The following is a 17,065-nucleotide window of genomic DNA, read 5'->3' on the forward strand; positions in this document are numbered from 1 at the left end:
GCAATTGATTTTGAACACTAGCGGCTTTCCATCTAAGGAAATATTATCAGAGTTTAAAGACATATTGCAGTCAGGCAAAACCCTTAAGGAAGGTGCAACTGGAGAGAGTAACATGCAAACGTGTGCTATTCTTGGATTATGTCATGTTTAAGTTACAGGGTGGGTGGCGTGTTATTGCCCTACTGTCTTCTAGTTAGGCCACCCCACTCTCTCTGGGTGATTGACCCCCCAAAATACTAGAAGTATGTAGCGCCACTGACAACGCAGTCTGAAGAAAGCAACTGTATTAAGTATTAAGTATTCCCTACTTTCCCTCAAGGTAAAAAAAAGTGTGTGTTGTAGCCATGAGTAGGTTTGGTTGCCTGGGATAAGTGCTTCTGAAACTGCCTTGATCTTTCATACTGCAGCTTTGTTTCTTAATTTTTCCATAATGCATGCTAAATAATTCAGTGTCTTTTATCAGGAGAAATAACCTGAGAGAACTTCTGTTCTCCTGCAAGCTAGCTTTCAAGTTTGCCCTCTGATGTGCTGCAGCAATGAAGCAGTAATGGGCTTTGATTTGTGGAGTCTTGCCGTGGTCCGTGCTGTGAAGCAGGAGGAGGAATTGCTGTACCTGTGTCAGTCAAAGTGCCTTGGCCTGCCCTGTTGCCGTTTCTTCATATCAAGCCGTGCATACAAGAACAGTTACACTTATAACCCTGCTGGCACACTCTGGGCTAAGCCTCTCAGTTCCCTTTATGTCACTAGAAAGATAGCAAAAGAAGTCACTCCTGACAGATTGATTTTGGTTGGGGGAAAGAGGAGTGAACAAGGGACAGAAAGAGCAGACTTTCTCAGCCTGCACAGGAAAATAAACCCAACAACTTCATACTATATGAGTGGATTGCAAAACAAAACTAAAAACAAAGGACAATTTATTGCATGCTTCACATTGTAAAATTAACATACTTCCTAAACATATATGCCTACATTGGTCGAGGTAATGATTAAAATATAATTTACAGCTAAATAGAGCAGGCATAGGTAACCGCAGTTATGGGGCCTGATCTGCCCCCCAAGCATATTATTCTCCCCCAACCTAATTTTAATAGCTGCAGAAAGAGAAAAATATTGAAGTAGACACTGTGCTGGAGAAGGTGGAGCCCACTGTCCTGAGAAGGATACATCCTGCCCCCTCGTATCTTATGAGCAGAGAGCATGTGATGACTTCCCTTCTCTGGTGGCTGCATATACCAGCTGAGGAGGGTCACAATTGTTGGCCTGTGTGAGAAAGTGCGAGTTGATCACGCCCATCACTGGTATGCAAAAACTACCTGTTATGCAAAAGCTTTGATAATGCAGCCTATATGCCTTTAATATTATAGTTATGCCTGTTTCTTCGTGACAAAGGGAGGCAACCATGTAGCTGATTTCTGCTTGGAAGTCTGTACATTGCAAAAACAGTGCTGCTGCTCCCTGAGCCACAGCATAATGCTCTATGGGAGGAGTCCACACTGGCTCCTCTCCACACCAGCGTTTCTTGTCTAAAAGCTGTGCTAATGCTGGCATTGGGAAGAGCTTCAGCATGTAGTCCAGAGGTGCTTGCACTATGCTGCTGACACAGGAACAGCACTCCTGCCACTCCCATGCTGCCAAGGTGACTTAACCCTATCAAACAGCATTGAACTTGACAGAAATGATGGAAAGTTACTGGGCAGAACAGTGTTTTCTTTATAATAGGGCTGGCGATCTTATGGCCCTCCAGATGTTCTTAGATTCCCATTAGCATGGTCAGGGAGGATAGCAGTTGTAGTTCCAACTACACCTGCGTGGTCAAAAGTTCCCCAGCCTTGCTCTAGAAGATTACTGTTAATAAGCACATTTATTTTTAAAGTCATAAATATTCAGAAATGCAGAACTGGATGAATTGCTAGGAAATTTAGAGGTCATTAAATGAATATACCATTCACTCAGGTGGAGTTAGCAGAAGACTCTGGGGTGATGCAGGATGGAGTCTCATAGATCCTAGTGCCCATGTTTGGCCAGTCCCTGGTTCTAGTAGGAAGCCCACAATAAGTGCATGATTCATTATATCCTTTATTAAGGACCTTGAAAAGCCAGATTTCTCTTCTCTTACACACACAAAAGTCAGGCATTAACTCAGTTTGTAGGATATAGCTATAGCTCAGTTGGTTGAGCATAGGACTCACTCTCAGGGTTGTGGATTCAAGATTGGCCAAAATATTCCTGAATTGCAGGGGTTGGACTAGATGACCCACATAGTCCCTTTCAACTCTACGATTCTATGACTGTGTGAAAAGGGTCATGGTTTCAGTTTGAGATTATAAATTTTGGGCTTTAGCTTGTTTTTAATACATTTGGATCTTGTTGTTAGCCAGATTTCCCCCCGATTTGCTATAATGGAAATGTAATAAAAATCTGATTCCATGCAAAAGACTAAATAGTATGAATGTAATTGTGGTCACTTCTGTGCCTCAGAAGCACACTCCATTGTCTCTCAAAACAGACAGATGCCAACAACAACAACGTCATCTGCCAAATGGCAGACAAAGGCATCACTCTTATCTTCTTACCTGGGAGTAAGCCCCAGTGAAATCAAGGGAACTTAATATTAGACATGTATAGGATTGTGCTGTAGAAGACGTGTCTACAATGACTACTACTGCTTGTTGCATCAGCAAATACAAACATAGTACAGTAAACAAGTAGAGTGGACGAGGACCTTTATGGCACTGGATTCTACTTTAGCTGGAAACCTAGACCTGGAACATGGAAATTAATCATTTCATTCATTATTTCCACAGCTAATAGTAGGTATAATGTACTATAGAATGCTTATTGATGCTGCGCCAATATGCTTACTAGAAACTCGAAGTGCTGGAAAATATTCCCGATTTGCTAAAAGCCTTTTGTTGCAGCCTCTGCTTACAACCCAACCATTGTACAGTAGGTGTCACTCTGGTTCTCTTAACTATGAATGGGCTGTAAAAATTGCATACCTTCAAAACAAGCTTTTATACGCTGCCCAAGCATTCCACTTTGTGGCAGGTGCCATATTCACAGTGGTGGTATAAATTTTCTCCATTCTGCGTGAACAATGTGCTTGAACTTCAAAAGCACTCGTGTCTAGAAACAAGTGGAGAACAGCCTAAGTACTTAGTTTGCTGTAGGTCACAATTAGGCCTGGGCAGTATATCAATATACCGCCCAGGACTGGTGTGAGGAGCAGACCGTGATGTTGGCTTCACTCAGCGGTATATCACTGATGAAACGGCCACGCTCCTGTGTCCCTCAGCTAGCAGCGTAACTTCGTCCAGGGGTTGCTGCTAGCAGAGGGACTCTGAAGTGCAGCTGTTTCACCAGCGATATACTGCTGAGTGAAACTGACATTGCGGTCTGCCCGCATACAGCACAGAGGGAGAAACAAGCTGCATTGGCGAGGTGCCTATACAGCGAGGTGCCTCCCTCCACATCTTTAAACTGCTCGGCCGAGGGGCACCCGGTTGCCACTCCCTTCAGCCAAGCATTTAATGGTGCCCCCTGTCCAGTGCTGGCTTGCCCAAGTTGGCAGCGGGGTGGGGGCTCTGTGAAACTGGCGACCCCCGACACCTCAGCAGCATTGGATCGCTGGGGCGGGGGAAGGCTTCTTCTACGGCCCAGCTGCACAAAGCCCAGTGCTGCTGTGGTGTTGGATCGCTCAGATGCAGAGTGGAAGAAGTCTCCCCCCCACCCTATCCGAGTGATCTGATGTTGCAGATGGGATTTGGGGAGGGGGGGAGCCCTCCTGCCCCCCAGCTGAGCAGTGGCCTAGGCTAGCTGCATTGGCCCTCCTGCAAGACATTGAGGTGAAAGGGATCCAGCTCTGGCGTTGAGAGCTGTGGCAATTTCACCCTGCCTCTAGCTGGCTAGGGCCAATGGATTTTGTTTCAACATCGGGGTATATCGCCAAACCACAATGTCTAGCTGGTGATACGTCACAATGTTGAAAATCTAACATTGCCCAGCCCTAGTTACAATATGCTCTGACTGAGATAATGAAGTAGGTTTCAGGTTTGTTTGTGTAGAAGACACCTGTCCAATTTGCCCTAAAATGTGACACACCTAAAAAGTGCTGCACTTGAAACCTTGTCTCTTATTTTCCCACCTGTTCTTTCTGGATATAATGACTTTTCGGGGTCTCATTATTTATAACAATACAAAATACGGTGGTCAAGCAATGGTGTTGGGGGGGGTGGGCCCTGGATCTTTTGCAGTAGACCCTAGATCTGGTGTCCATCCATCCCCGTGTCTCCCCTTTATTTCATATTTGAATTTACTTACAGGGCAGCTTTCCCTCTGAGTCAGCCTAATTTGCACTATACATTTGCATTAACAAACTTGTATGTAAATATGTGTCATGGTCCTGCCTCAAGTCCTTTTAAGGCTGTAGGAACATCCCTGTAGTCAAAATTTAACACCGTTTTGATTTATTACTAGCTTGTTTAAAATCCTTATGAAACAAGTGCTTTTTAAAGATTCTAGGTTTCCATAAGGTGCCCTAATGACAGCAGTGAACAAGAATGTAGCAGCTGTGCTTCTGCTTGTCAACCTATTCTCTCAAATACTTTCAAAATTGAGGCTTGCAAATGCCTTACTACTTACTTTTGGAATTAAAAATACCAGCTTGTTTGGACTGCATAGCAGCACTACAAAGGATTAACCATGGCCTACTTGACCTATTCAGTTCATTGGGGAATCTGTATGGATTATTTTGGACTTGGACCAAGATATCTGAGAAAAGTGTCCTCTCTTGGGTGGCTTTGAGTAACTGACTGTTATTTGAAAGGACAAGTGACATAAGGCAGGGCTTCTTTAGTGGTGGCCCTTCACCTCTGAAATTCCCTCCCAAATGGCATTTGATATTCAGCCACTGCAAAAAAAAAAAAAGTAAAAGGAGTTGAACTTGTCCAGGCATTCAGATGTTGAAGTAGTATTTGTGGTGAGGTTCTACAGTTTTATCACATGTTCCTTGTTTTTATTTGAGTATTTTCTTTTGATTATGGTATTTTTTTATTGCTGTAAGCTACCTATGCTCCATTTTAGAGAAAGGATACAATAGAAATCTATCAAATAAATAACGCCTTCCTTGCAGATGATGATAAAATGGAGTAAGTCCCCATACACTACCCTGAGTACCTTGAAGGAAAGGCAGGGTACACATGTGCTAAACTTAAAATACTAAAAGTGTCAAAATTCAAGTAGGGGTGAGGTTCAGGATATTGTCAGTGGTGAAGGAATAGTAACTATATTCTCAAAAGTATTTTTGTCACTGTATCTTATGACAGGAGTGGGTTGACATGTACCATCTACTTAAAACTAAAACTCTTGCACCACCAGTTACATGATAAACTTAGGGTACAGTCCAAACTCCTGATCTGCTGCACTGGGAGGTGGGTGCTGGATGGTGTGGAGACCAGAAAAGCTGGTGTCAGTCTCCTGACTTGTGTCAGTCTGCTGGCCTGGAGCACTCCGTTCTGCCTACTAAAAGTGCAGAAGATCACCTGGAAAGCTCTAAAATAGGGTGCTGTGGCAGCAGGGAAGGACTGAACAGACTACAATCCACTGGAGCCATTCCAACTGGCATAATCTGATGGCATCAGGTGTGATCACTCTGCCTGTCTTTCCACCTTCTGCCCCAGCAGGTGTAAGCAATGAACAAGGCTGCAGTTGTAGTGGTGATTGCTGCTTCATCACACCCTGCCTTTGCCCAGATGGGGTTTGAATTGCTCTGCCAGAAAGCAATAGGACTTAGCTGGAATCGCTTGCTTGTTGCAGCATAATTAATCTGTGCTAAATTATCCTGTGTATGCTTTCTTGCTTGGTCTTGGTCTCCAGTGCAGCTAAGAGCTTTCTGAGATAGAACTAACATGGTGAGAACTACAGTCCATTCTCCCTGATATGCTAGCTTGTGTTGGTGGATTTGTGTTTTTTGCATGAGAGTGTTCAAAAGCCTGTGGTGGCATTCTAATTTAACATCTCATTCTGCATGTGTAGATTAGGTTTTAAACATGTAAGTCAGAGTATTATTATTTAATTTATATCCCACCCTACCCTCCCAGGGTAGCAAACAATGAGTATTAAAGCAGTAAATGCATCTTAAATGAATGAGCAACCAAGGTCCACCTGGCTCAGGATTTTTGGGAAATCCCAGTAACCACGAGGAGGAGGTCTGCCAGAAATGGACTACTGCAGCAGGGCCTGCCCCCTAACCCAGGTGTATATGAAGGTGGGATCAACACCCCCCTCCCCTTGCCACCTTGAGGCCAGTTAACTGGAAATAAGGTCAAAACCACCAAGGACTTTTTGAGCATATACATTTCAGCCCATGAATTCATTTTCAGTAGCAAAACGCCATTCCTGGTGCCCCCCCCCCCCAAGTTTTCTTCATTCTGGCAGCCTATTTGGAGGGCAAAAACAGTAAAAAAAATGGAAGTCAGAAAACCTTGATGATCTTAACTGCAGATTGCCCAGAGTCCTACCAATAGATGCTGACCCCTTCTTTCTCACCAGCAGTGAAACAGATTCTGCTGGGACAGAATCCTTAAATTTCCATACTAGCCTTCCTCTGAGGATCACAGGGCGGTAGACTATAATTAAACGAAAATGCAAACCGTAGCAACAAACAAAAACAGTAACCGCCCTCCCCTACACAGTTTTAAAGGCCATAGATTGGGTAATTAAAGGCCTGAATGGCAGCGTTCCCACCGCACTCCGAAGAGGCTGCGGGGGGGGGGGGAACCCTCCGTGGAGTCCCTGAGCGCTTCCCCACCCACTCGTGGGTCGGAAGCGTGAAGCTGCTCTCCGGGCTGGGCCCCAACCGCGAGGCGCCTCGACCCCGCGTCTCGCTATCACAGGCCTCGCCCCGGACTCGGAGGGGCTGAGGGGCGGCTTTACAGCAAGGCCGCGAAGCAGCGGCGGCGAGGTAGGCGCTTGTGTCCCGCGGAGAAACGGGGCTTCCCGCCTTGCCAACGCAGGGCTCGCGGCCGGCCCCGGTGCCGCTTCCAGCCAGGCCAGGCCGGGCGAGGAAGAAGCCTCTCCTCCCCGGCGTAGTAGCGCCTCGGCGCCGGCTGAGGGAGGCAGGGCCCGGGCGGGGCGCGTCGGGGAAGCGAGCGCGGAGGCCGGCGGAGGTGAATGGGGGGAGGAAGGGCGCTTGTGAGCAGCGCCTCCCTCTGTCCCTCCTTGGGGTGAGGCGGCGCGTCTGACTCAACAGAGGAGGGCGAAGGAAAGTTTCTCCCCAGCCTCTGGCGGTGCGGTGCCTGCCCTGCCTCTCTTCGCCACCCGTGGGCCGGCGGGCAGCCAGGCAAGGCCACCCTGCCCTCCTCTCCTCTCTCGCTCTCCATGGAAACTTCTCAGCCGGGAAGCGCCACTGTGGGCCTCAATCCCACGAGGGTAAGAAGAAGCACGCGGGTTGTGAGAGAAATTTGGGAGTGGGGCCTTTTAAATTCCGCCACCCGGTAGTTGGAAGTCGCCGCTGTAGTTGCATCTGGACTGTTTTGGGCTGCCTTTGTGGAAGGGGAAATGAGGTCGTTTGGGTATGTCGGGGTTTGTTTTCTCTCTCTCATCTCTCTCTCTCTCTCTTACTTTTGATTTTTAATTAGGTTTAATTTTGGTGATCGGCTCCCAAGGGATGTGTATTGATGGGAGCGTATATAATTATAATTAATAAAAACAAACTTCCGGGGTAAACCACAGGAGAGTAAAGGCATTTCTTGGTCGCTGCTACTGTTACTAGGATACCTTTAAACTGTAACCACAGCCCCTATAAGATGGGGGGGGGGGGAGAGATCTTATTTTACAATATAGGACTGCCTTTTTTAAAAAGTGAAAATATTTCAGAATTGCCAGTTTTGACATGCCATTTTAAGCCTTAAATGATTGCATGTAGAATTCTGTTTTCATTCTTCAGAAACCTGTAAAGTCACTTTCCTAGTTTGCCATTTTCAGGCTTTTAATGTTTTGGAGAGGGAGTGTTTTAATGGTGTCTCTGTGTTGCAATGTAATTACCAGTGAGCTAACCGTGTGTTCTTAATAAGTGTGGCAGCTTAGGAGGAGTGAAAGGAGCTTGACTCCCAAGGGTTGTGACTATGTCAAAAACTGAAAGCAAAAAAGTGAAAGCAATCATCTGCTTCATCTCTAGAGTATTAGTAGTGTGTGTGCTGGCTGGGGTTGATGGGAGTTGTAGTCTAAAACATCTGAAGGATACTAGGTTAGCAAAGACTGGGCTAAAATCACACTCCATCCCTCTAGCATACTCCTTCATCATTTCCAGTCTTATGATACTGAGACAATTTAAAGGGAAAGTTGACTCATGCTACTGGATAGTGATTACCTGCTAAACATATGTTGCATGTACATTATGAGTCAAACTTCAACCTACGGTAGCCCTATATTATTTCAAGAAGATTTTTGTGTTCTTTGATCCTGTGTCCCCATCTTTAAACTAGCTGCTTCAAGCGGTCTTGGCAACTTGGTATTTAGGTAACTGTCAGTATTCTAGCAGCTTCTGAGTTGTATCCCATCTAAGTCTGCCTTTTACAGGAGCTCCCCCCCGCCCTGCAGTTTGTAAATACAGAATTTACTTACATAAATATATAGCTTTTCTTTTGTATAGGTGGCAGTGGAAAGTGGCATTGGCAGGCATTTCAGTTGCATATAGCTATGCAGCAGTATTTTACTCATTCCAACACTTTGTGTTTGCTCCTGTGTTCAGTGGGGTACACTTTCAGTTAAGTATACTTCAGATTGCAGCCCTCCCTGTCTTACCTCCTTTGGTATACATGGCACTTGACAGCAAGTCAGAGGGCAGGTCCCTGCCCCTGGAGCTAGATCTAACATTTGACATGGGGAAGCAAAAGCAGGGGTGAGCAAGGAAGAATACGTGGCTATTTCAGTTATATTTGCTTAGGTTCCGTTACAGGATGCATTACAGAATAGGATGTTATGTGTTTCTTGAATTCATCATGTAGAGCATGAGGATAAAACTCCTTTGAACTCAGTTCATCATGGGTGTTTACTGACCACAGTGCTGTCAGTTGTTAATATACTTTGTATTTAATGCCTACTGAATTTCATGTTATCTCAAATGTGGTTCAAACTGTCTTGTTCTTTATACTGAAGTCATGATTTCTAGTGAAATAACTGCATGCAGTAGTGTCTCATTATTCATTAGCACAAGCTTTGAGGTATATTTTTGAGTCCAAAGACAGAACTGGGCTAGTCCTTTATGACGGCTGAGTTTGCTTTTAAGTAATTTTTGTCAATCTCAGGTATGGAGGCTGCTTTCTTCTGCAGTTTCTATTTCTAGCTACACTCCCTTTGATTGAGTGTCTGTGAACAGATCATTAAATAAGGTAAGTGTTTCTGTATTCCTTCAGTTCTTTCTACCTTCTCATCATTGGATAGGACAAAAAAGTCATAGGCTCATAAAAGGAGCATTAACACTGTACCTTTTGCATTAATTCGCTCCAGCTTTTCTGTTACTTTTATACACTGCTTTAACTGCTCCCCCTTGCACTGTGAAACTTCTGTACTACAGAATGTTGTCTCCAAAGTTTAGGTTGTGATAACTCAAAATAAATTTCCTATGTAGACCAACACCATTCCTAATGGGATTTCTCATACCCATAACCCTTTCCTGCAGATACTTTCAGGTATGTTTGATGCTGTTGAAATAAGTCTGCCTTGTAGTCCAGAGCTCTTGAGAACTGAACAAGTTAGAGCCTACAGTTATGTGAGCTAAACTTCCAGACAATCTGAAATTAGCGTTGTATGAACTTGAATTTTAGCTGCAAAGTATGTCCTTTATAGCCAATACATGAAATGGGTTTTTTCCTTGCCCAACCCTGTGCAGCGCCACTTAATTTTGCAGCTGCAAAGTTGCTACTCCACCCTGCAGTCTTAACATCCTAATTACTTGTTGTGAGGTATAGCTTTTGGCTAGAGCTACTAAAACTAAACAGGAGCATAGTCCTGTTTCTGTCTTTTCTCTACTGGATCTTGGGTTCTTGAGGGTGAACTCTCTCATTCAATACACACTCTTAGTATAAAATAAGATTTGCATGGTGTTTCTCAGCTTTAGAGGGCTTTAGCATTTTATCAGAAGCCTTCATCGGTGACACTTTTGAGGTGCTGCAGTACTATTGAAGTCTGTTGTGTTGTTGCTTTTAAGGACATTACCATCCCCAAAAACGCTTTGCTCACCTGCATGTGTCCATGGAACACAGAGTAGTTTAAGCAATCTCATCTACTAAAGACAGAGCAATACAGAGTTTGTGGATTTGAGGAGACTCAGTGTGGTATAAGTTATGATAGTGCAGCCCATTGGTTCAGTCTACCTCTTTATTCTGCCTTCCCCAAAACTATTTCAGTAGTATATCTTGGGGATCGTATTCTTGTTGGGTATTTTATTATGGGTTGATTTTTGTTGTGGTTCCCCAGATTCTTAAGCTTAAGAGCTGCATATCAGAATCCGGATTTAGGGGCCTATGCCTGGCTCATAATCAGCTCACCTGAGCAGCACATTCGTCTTCTCCCACTCAGCCCTTCTCCAATCCTGTGGAGCATCCTACTGTTCTACTGCTGTGGCTTTTTCTGTGGCTTGTAGGTCCCAGCCTGTAGCTGTAAAGAGGACACTGTGGCAGGCAACTCTTGTGCACAAGAAAATACTACTTTAATTTCTATTCTCATGCTTTGAAATGCTTGGACCTGCTATTTGCTCACTTGGCATAGAACAGTACTGATTAATATATTGGCATTGTTCCCTTCCCTCCTCACCCCCCAAACCCCAAGGAAACGAATTTAGGAAGTATGTAGTTTTTAATTTAAAAAAATTCTTTGAAATCAGAATTCAGAGAAAAGGAGGTTGTTTCTTGCTCTCCTGGCCAGGGGATTTCCCCCCACAAAGACTATAGAGATTTCCATGTATTCTGTGTATATTTGTGTGTGTGTGTGTGTGTGTGTGTGTGTATGTACACACACAGAGAGAGAGCTTACAGGAACTAGTAATGTATTTTAAAGCTTTTACCATTTCCATTATGGAACACTGTTTTTGTTTTGCTTTTTAAGATACAGTTGGGCAGATCTAAATATAGCAGGCATTCCTGAAACCCATTAGATTGAGCTCATTAAGTTATTTGTACGTTCTATAATTTGCTTTCCTATTTTTGTCAGTTACAAAGTCTTTGTGTGCCCATAAAGCCTGTTCTACTGCTCTCTAATTGGCCACCTCCTGTTTGACTGATTCATTTCTGTCGGAAACAGTTGCTACAGAAACAGTTAGTGATGTCATGTCACAAACTTGTGGTATCATTGAATGTGTAGAACAGGAGGTGTCTGGTTCTGCATCTAAGCTTTTTCTCATTTTAGACTGGTTTTGCAAAATTGCAGAAATGGTTCAGTGGGTTCAATGGAATTAAATATGGTATCTAGCCAAGTTGCAGTTTTCTTCCCAAACTCTGGAATTTGTGCTGGGTGGAGGCACTTATACACTTTTGGGCTGGATGGAGGCCTTACACACTTTGGCAAATATTAGATGTCCTCTATTTTTGTGGCTATGCTTACTGAAGGTGGCAGAAGCTCAAAAACCTTCAGCTGCTGTTTATTGACTGAAGCTCTGTTAACAAACATTTGTTTGTGCACTGTCTTAAATTTCTGTTAGGCTGAGTTCCAATGGCAGCATTTGATACATGATTGACTTTGGCCTCTGTACAGACTAGTAGCAGACTTGCTGAGCTCTTCCAAGTTTTCATTTTCACTTGTTGAAAAGCGTAGAACACGGTAGAAGCACTTCCGATTCGCTTCCTTTCAACAGTCCTTGTATAAGTATCTCAGAGTCTGCAGCCGTCATGTTTACTCACATGATGAATTGGACTCTCTGCCAAGACCTGTGTAATGTGATGAGGTCACAGACGCTAATGTGATTTGACTTGCTGCATGTCGTAAAGGATGAGCTAGTGTGGTTGTAAAAACTGGCTTATGCATTTTTTCAGTCTTGGGTAACAAAGCTAGAAAAGTGAGTTATAGGGAATAATTGGCCTATTAATACCCTTTTATTAGAGAGCTAGAAGGAATTTAAATAAACTGCATCCGTGTTTGTCTTAGGGGTCTGTGACACTGGTGCAGTGCATCAAATCTATACACTCTACATGTACCAGATTCTTCAGCCTATGCTGGTTTTCTTCTTATCCATATAGGTCACAGAAGGGTTGGAAGATGTCATGGGTTGTATAACATCCACAGCTGGCTTCCCTGGGTCCCTGCAGGAGTGTCTTGGGAGTTAAAGTCCCTGATCTGACCAGGTGTCTTCCTGTACTTCTGGATGTGTGGGGGGGAATCTGATGAAGAGCCCAAGAAGCTGACATCAGGACATTCCCCATTTTCTGATCTTGCATCCATTAATCTATTTGCATACCACATATCATAAAAACATCTCATGTCAGCTTACAATAAAATCCATTAAAATACAATAACAGCAAAATATACTTAACAGCTTTGGTAGGAAGTTCAAAATATAACATAAAAGTTATGACAAATGACTGCTGTCAATAGCCAGCAAAGCCTTCAGTAAAGACATATAGTTTCAGCATGCACTGTCAATGCACAGAAAAAGCCCTCTTCCTGGTTGCTGCAAGATGAGCTTCCACATAACCATGAAGACCTCAGCAGATGGCCCTAATGACCAGGAATGTCTATACAGGAGAAGGCGTTCCTTTGGATTCCTACTCCGAAATTATTTAGGGCTTTGTAGGTTGATACCAAACCTGGCCCATTAGCAAATTGGAAGCCAGTGTAGCTCTTTTAATGGTATTGTATATTCCACTTGACAACCTAGTAGCTACATTCTGTACTAACAGCAGCTCCTGGACTAAGCTTAAGGGCAGCCTCACATAAAATGCATTATAGTACAGTGGTACCTCGCAAGACGAATGCCTTGCAAGACAAAAAACTCGCTAGACGAAAGGGTTTTTTGTTTTTTGAGCTGCTTCGCAAGACGATTTTCCCTATGGGCTTGCTTCGCAAGACGGAAACGTCTTGCAAGTTTGTTTCCTTTTTCTTAACACCGTTAATACAGTTGCGACTTGACTTCGAGGAGCAACTCATAGAACGCGGTGTGGTAGCCTTTTTTGAGGTTTTTAAAGACTTTGGTGATTTTTGAAGCTTTTCCAAAACTTTCCCGACACCGTGCCTCGCAAGACAAAAAAAATCGCAAGACGACAAAACTTGCGGAACGAATTAATTTCATTTTGCGAGGCACCACTGTAATCAAGTCTTGAGGTTGTGTATGCATAGTTCACTAAGCTGGTAAAAGATGCTTTTATCCACTACAGCCACTTGGGCTTTCCAAGTCAAAAATGGTTCCAGGAGCACCCCCAGACTACATACCTACTCCTTCAGAACCCTTGCCAGTATTCAACGTCAGCTTATTGACCCTTATCTAGCCTATTGCTGTGCCCAAACACCAATCCACATCCAGACACCGATCCAGAACTTGTATGGCCATGCCTGATTCAGATGGAGAAATCAATCTGAGTATTATCACTATAATGATGTTGTTGTGCTTCAGATCCTCTAATGACGGCTTCTAGCAGTTTCATATGGATGTTAAACAGCACTGAATATGACATGGCACTCTGTTTTACTCCATAACCGACCTGTCAAGGTACAATCATCCAGTGCTACTCTGATACCAACCCTACAAGTAGGAGCAGAACCACTGTAACACAGTGTTTCCTACTTCCAACCCACTGAGCAAGTCCAGCATGATACAGTGACTACGTTATCAAAAGCTACTGAGAGCTCAAGCAAAATCCAGGGTTGCACCACCATGTCCCTGTCAGGGTAACCAATGCTGATTAACTTCCAAAACACTTCCAAGTACTTGGGTTGGGTTGCCACTGCCCTCTCAGTAACTATCTCCCAAAAGGGTGTATCGGCAACCAGACAGTAGTTGTCCAGGTTCCAGGGTGTTACTTTACCTCCTCCTTAAGAATAACAGGTATTGTGCCTTAGCAAAGTGATGCATACATCACACCACTCTGTTTCCCCCCTCTCAGCTAGTTTGAACTCGAATTTGGCACATTTTGGCTGGGAACCAACTTCAAAAACAATCTAGCATAGTTGGGGCGCATGCATATATAGGAGCTTAGAGCAATTTTACTTTGATGCTGTCATCACTTTACATTCCTGTTATTCCAGTCTAACATGGAAAACTCCGCATTCCAAATTGTGTGACGTGGTCATATGTTCAAAAGATTATTAAATAATATTGGTTCATATCATTTTCAATAAGATGAAAAGGCGTTGCAAAGACCAAACTACACAAGGCAGTGGGAGATCCACGATCAGACTTCCTCTGTGCTTCCCTCCACAAACACATTTATTGTATTTTCTAAACACAAATTATAAATAGAAAAAAAGGAGTTACAATAACAAACAGTATCCACATACTAGGAAAATTAAGAGATAGTATAGTTGCCATTTATCAACAACTTCTCCTGTGATTTGAGTTAAAATGCAGCCATGGGGATGCCCCCGTCCCCACTGGATTGAGGCTGTAGTACTGGCAAGGTGCCCGCTCCCATGCTAGTATTTGCCTGGGGTGGGGCGAGGAACATGTGCCTTTGCTTCCAGAGGGAGAGCAAGTTAGATAAGGAAAATGGCACAGGAGAGAAGGGTTTTTAAAAAGCCTGCACCATGTGGTCTTGATCTAATCTGGGGTTCCCAACCTCTTAGCACTTCTCACATACAAGGCTCAGAGGTGAGTCAGGAAGCAAGCCCCAAACAAAAGGAAATCGCTTTTGATGGGCTTCCCTAATAATAACATGAAGAAACTCCTGCTTATTCTTTTTATTTTTAAAAGAATGCTGTTTCTAAAAACCATCCAGAGTGGGAACTGATTAAAAAGCCCTTTACATGAATCATGCCAACCTCTGCCTTCCCACACTATGAAAGAATCCATAGTTCAAGACTCTTCAATTCTAACTTGTATTCCCTTGGATGAGATTGTATTTTTAATTTGTTTGCATTCTCAAAATGAACAAATGCTACGTAAAAATAGTGGACAAATGGGTTTCATTTTCATTCTCAAGGACCTTGCAATGCTATTTCTCTGGCAAAGCTCTTTGATGTGTTTCTCTTGCATGAAGAACTCTCATAAGTATTACTTCCAGTTGAATATATTTTGAAAATCTGCTGGATGTCATTCAGCGTGATAGTAGGATTAGTTGCATCGAAGTAAATGTACAGTTTTTTCCTATTGCTTGATGCTTAAAAGGTAAGACATACCTCTTTCTGCAATTTCAGGCTCTAAATCCATTGGGCACTTGACTGGCGCTTAGTCGTAAGCACTGTCCATTAGAAATAATACTATCATTTTCAGGCTAGGCATAGACTATCTCTACACTTTTTCTATATTTGGAAACTTTGGGTTGTATCCAGTGTAGTTCCAAATAACTTGTTTCCATTAGTTTTACGCTTCTGTAATGGACATTGTGTGTCCACCAGCATTTGCTGTGGTCAGTATGTAAAATGTAGAGGGGAGACATGCACCTCCAAACATGCAGTGGGCATACACTAGGTTGTTGGAGAAAGGGAACAATGATTGTACTGAAGGCTGGACAAAAACCCACTGAATGCACCAAGCAGCAATATTAATTTTTCAATATTTGCTCTAAAAGCAGAAGACTACTAAGCACTTTTGGAGTTCTTCTTATTGATTACATCTACAATCTAATGCATTATATACCTGGAGGTAACTCCTATTTAAATTCAATGAGGCTTACTCCCATGTAACTGTGGGTAGCGTTGTCGCCTAAAGTTAACTTTCATGAGAACTTTAGTTGGTAAGGAAACTGCATGAAGGCATCCAAGATCAAATTGCAGTGTTTTCCTTTCTCTTCTCGCTGTGCGTCTTAAATCTGTAAACCTGGTTTCCTAGTATTCAGTTGTGTTATCCCCAGTAGTGTAATGGGACATGGAAACTTGACACGTAATTCTGAGTATGGGGTGCTTCATTGGACACCAATGCGAAAAACTCAGATGCTGCTGTTGATGAACTGAGGGTATTTTATTCAAATAAAGGTTTTTGAACAAATACTGAGTAACTTGGTTTAAAGACCCATTATGGAAATAATTGTTAAGATAATTTTAAAGGTATTAACCCTGTATCTCATATGTATGACAGAAAATAAAAGGAATTCTAGGGTTTTTGATTTAACCAAGTAATACTATGGGTGAGTAATACACTGAATCAGTCCTGTCTGGTGTTTAAGTTGTCTATGAACTGTGTCCAGTACTCTATGCTGTTGCCCTTTTGTGCTCAGAAAGCATATATGTTACCACCTCTATGAAGGAGGCTCTAGTCAAAGTCCTGTTTATCTTTCATCCTGCATCTGCATGCCTTAGAGGATCAGTCTGGAATGGAATGAAAAAAAAGTTGTTTTCAACACTGTTGTCCTTCATTGGATATCAAACATTTCACAGTTATGTTGCACTGAAAATTGTAAATATCATATATGATGCAAGCTAGCAAATCTTGATGCCAAATAATCCTAGGAGCGCTTTGTCTTCCGAGTCTCCTCATGGTGATGCTCCCATATTTTGAAAACATTTTGATCATCAGTGCTTATAGCTCCAGGCAAACATGTTGCTATTTTGGTTTTTTGTTTGGATGAATAATGCGTTGTTACAGGCAAATTCTATCACACACTTTCCACACTCTGGAGTGTTTAATAGATGTTGGTGGCAACTTTGTTCCATTTTGCTTTGTAAGATGAAATAAGATGCATGTCCAAGCTTTAAAACCATTTTGAGGTCAGATGATTGCTTTGGAGTCCTTTTTTTAACTTGCTGTATTCATATTCTGTAGCTTTAACTGAAATCCTTGTCTCAGCTTGTAGCTGAGTATGAGAAATCTTCCCAGACAGGACTACGTAGCAGTTTCAGTAGGCAGCTGTCTAATGAGAATGCAAGGAACCTGTTCCCTGAGCAACTAAGCATGTGGGCTGCTGCTAAGCAACAGCCATCTGGA

General features: G+C 43.1%; 1 protein-coding gene across 5 annotated transcripts in view; it reads left to right on the forward strand.

The window, feature by feature from the left end:
- DLGAP4 (DLG associated protein 4) overlaps positions 1-17,065 on the forward strand; it is a 332,308-nt gene that overhangs the window by 287,184 nt on the left and 28,059 nt on the right. Inside the window, exon 1 of one of the 5 annotated variants that reach the window (XM_081009212.1) lies at positions 7,244-7,428. The exons of the other annotated variants lie outside the window; for them this stretch is intronic. The gene's annotated coding sequence lies outside the window, so the exon portion shown is untranslated. Of the gene's footprint in view, positions 1-7,243; positions 7,429-17,065 lie in introns of those variants that run through there. 5 annotated transcript variants of the gene reach the window in all.

The sequence above is a fragment of the Podarcis pityusensis genome (assembly GCF_964106645.2).
Source record: "Podarcis pityusensis genome assembly, chromosome: 6".
NCBI classification, from domain to species: Eukaryota; Metazoa; Chordata; class Lepidosauria; order Squamata; family Lacertidae; genus Podarcis; species Podarcis pityusensis.